Genomic DNA, 3,732 nt, shown 5'->3' with positions numbered 1-3,732 from the left:
TAAATCTCATTTTCAAATTTTGGATAATCATAAAATGATCTCAAATGCAATGATAAGTATTAATTCAAAGTATGAAATTATTAATGTCATAATGTTATATATGTGTTGTAGAATGTTATATAAATATGAATTGTGATAATAATAAAAAAATCGACATTGTAAAATAAGCAAATAGTTTCATATATTATTTTCGATTTTTTTATTGTTCAAGGTTAATATTTGTAGATAATAAATTACAAATACAAATGTTTAAAATAAAATATAGCTGATAAGATTTTTTTTTTATATGGGATGTAAATAAAAAATTTTTGAGTCATTCATGAATTTTTTTTTAAAATCATTTGAACTTCTTTATTAAAATCTATCAAATAAAATTATAAGAAAATTAACATATCAAATATAAAATAAAATAAAACCTTATTCTATAAAAACGGAGGTGGGACTACAAGTTCCCAAAAAACATGAATAATTATATTTTAAAATAGTGATTTGTAGATTTTGTTTTAAAAAATAATATTCTTTTAGGTTCTGATGTAAGGGTTCTTATTTTGTCGCCTATATTTTTTTTAAATTTTAAAGTTCCTTGACATATGTCCAAGGGAAGAGATAACGATTGGTATAAAATTATAATTTGTTAATTTTAAATATTTACTTATTTAAATTGATAACTTAAAAATAATATTACTTACGTGGCATAGAGGAGACCGTGGCCATGAAGGCGGTTTTTCTAGTTAGAGGTTTGCATTACTGGCTTTGCAGATAGGTATGCTACTCCAAATGTGGTACTTCAAGCTCAAAATTTATTGGTTTAAACGGGGCTTTATTGCACTACTGACTTTGCTGATAGCTATGGCTACCTAAATGTTAGTACGCCAAGCGCAAAATTTTTGCGTTTAAGCTAATCGCATTAACTCCAAAAATCCTACCTTCAGCCTAATCGTGGTGGGGAAGTGCGGCTAATGAAGATTTAAAAGGTTCCCTGTGGTCTTAGTCTAGAATTAGATAACCGTCTCCTCAATGGGGCGTAAAAACCACCTAAAAGGGGTTATTGTCAAGAAGGGCATCCGATTATAAAAATCTTGCTACAAAATTTCCTAATGATTAACAAAGCATGGGCCCGGTACAGTTCAAAATACCCCGTGAGTCTCCTCATCCGCCTACGACAAAAAGAAGGATGAGGGAAACTTGCCGAAACACGATTCGTTTAAATGAAACATGACGTCCATAAACGATCTAATAATTGAAGAAAACCAGTTAACGGGGAATAGAGTAAGGTTACGACATGGAATGTTGGGAGCATGAGGGGAAGAGTGCGTATTGCGTAGAAGACATAGATGTTGCATACAAGAGACCAGATGGAATGGTAATGGCGCAAGAACGATTGACAGGAATGAAAAGTACAAATTTTTCCAGCAAACAAATAATGAAGGTAAGGCTGAAGTTGGGGTTTTGTTTGAAGAGAACTGGGTGGACAAAGTAATCGAATTAAGAACTAGAAACCAGATAATGATTATCAAGATAATTTTTGGTGTAATGGCGCAAGAACGATTGACAGAATGAAAAGTACAAATTTTTCCAGCAAACAAATAATGAAGGTAAGGCTGAAGTTGGGGTTTTGTTTGAAGAGAACTGGGTGGACAAAGTAATCGAATTAAGAACTAGAAACCAGATAATGATTATCAAGATAATTTTTGGTAGAAAGCTATGCAATATATATGCCACTTATTTGGGATAGTATTGTGTGTGAATCGAGAACTGGCAAATGAAGAGTAAATTATCCTGACTGGTGATCTGAATGGACATGTGGGAACGAGTACTGAGGGTTATGAAGGAGTACATGGAGGATTCAGTTACGGCAGGAGAAATCCGGAAGGGAAGAGGATTTTAGTGATGCTATGGATATGATTGTTTGTAATATAATGTTAAAGAAAAAATCGGAGAACCTGGTGACTTACAAGTCGGGTAGTGCGAAATGTGCAATGGATTATTTGTTAGTAAAGAGATGTGATAGAAACATAGTAAAAAATGTGAAAGTGATACCAGGAGAGGAGTGTATTGATAGTAAGAAGATGTGATAGAAGCACAGAAAAATGTGAGAGTGATACCAGGAGAGGAGTGTATTGACCATCATCGACTACTTATAGAAGATCTCACTTTTAAAGGTGTCAGGATCACTACAAGAAAGTTTGTACCAAGGCTGAAAGTTTGAAATTTGAAGGAGGAGCGTCAATTCAAAATGCTATTGGCGTTGAGAGAGTGAGGTGGCACAAACATCTGGGGTAAATGACAAGTGGGGGGACATGAAGAAAGCATGTGTGAGGACAGCTGAGGAGGTATGTGGATGGACAACTGGGCCGCCTAAACATAAGGAAACATGGTGGTTATCCTGAGGTAAATATGATAATGATGTTAGTTGTGCAAAGGTAGAAGGTCCAGGTGTAAATTTGGGAAGGTCGAAATTAAGAGAGCAGTGAAAAGAGGAAAGGCAGCGGGTTTAACGAGGAGGTAACTGAGATATTTAAAGGTTCTGATGATTTAGGGATTGAATGGTTAATGAATTTAGCTAATCAAATTGTGACAGAAGGAATTATTCCCGAAAATTGGTGTATAATTATTCCAGTATACAAGGGGAAAGGTTATCTTTTAAATTGAGGGTCATACAGAGCTATTAAACTCATATGCAATGAAAGTATTTGAGAGGGTGTTAGAGAACCGGATAAGGGAACAAATTATAATTGTTGAAATTCAGTTTGGTTTTACATCGGGGAAAGGAACAACAGATACAATTTTTGCGGTGAGACAATTACAGATATCTTGCAAATAAAAAGAACTATATTATGCGTTTGTTTATTTGGAGAAAGCATCTGATGGAGATAATGAAAGCTTTGAATTGAAGGTAGGACTTCATCAAGGATCCATGCTGAGCCCATTTTTATTTATCTTATTAATGGATGTGGTGGTTATGCGTGAAGGACTTCCATGGGAGCTACTTTATGCAGATAACCTTATATTGTTATGGTAGTGATAGAAATGTATGTGGGAGCACAAACTGCGGTACAGACGGATGAAGGATAGTGTAAGCTTTGAAGTGAAGGTAGAACTTCATCAAAGATCCATGCTGAGTTCATTACAAGGATATATGCTGTGCTCATTATTATTTTTAGTAATGGATGATGGCTAGAGAAATGCGTGAAGGACTTTCCTAGTAGCTATTATATGCAGATGACCTTGTATTAATGGCAAACAGTGAGGACAAATTGTGGGATAACATTAGTAAATGGAAGCAAAGGGCTTGAAAATAAATGCAGCAAAGACAAAGGTTATGATTGGTGGGGATAATCTGAAGATGGTAGAATCTGGCTACTAGCCATGTGGAATATGTGGGAAAGGAGTTGCAAAAAATTTAATCCAATGCACCAGATGCCAGAAATGGGTGCATAATAGATGTAGCAGGAAAAAGGAGGTTTGATGTTAGCAAGAATGACCATTATTTATAGAACGTGCATAAAAGGAGTACATATACCGATAACGTAGAAAATGGTAGTTTGAATATTGGAAATGGGTTAACCTTCGGAAAAGTGGAACTCTTGTTGCAAGGGTCAGACAAGCATGGAAGAAGTTCAGAGATATGTCGTCTGTTCTAACAGTTAGAAGAGTTTAAGAAGCCATGGAAGGCTATCTATAATAGGTTCAGCCATGGTAAGCCAGCCTAAATACAGAAGTTTTACCAAA

The sequence above is a fragment of the Gordionus sp. m RMFG-2023 genome, chromosome 3, assembly GCF_954871325.1.
Source record: "Gordionus sp. m RMFG-2023 chromosome 3, tfGorSpeb1-WG-v2, whole genome shotgun sequence".
Classification (NCBI taxonomy): domain Eukaryota; kingdom Metazoa; phylum Nematomorpha; class Gordioida; order Chordodea; family Parachordodidae; genus Gordionus; species Gordionus sp. m RMFG-2023.
The sequence above is the reverse complement of the archived record's forward strand: the minus strand, read 5'-3'. Positions refer to the sequence as shown.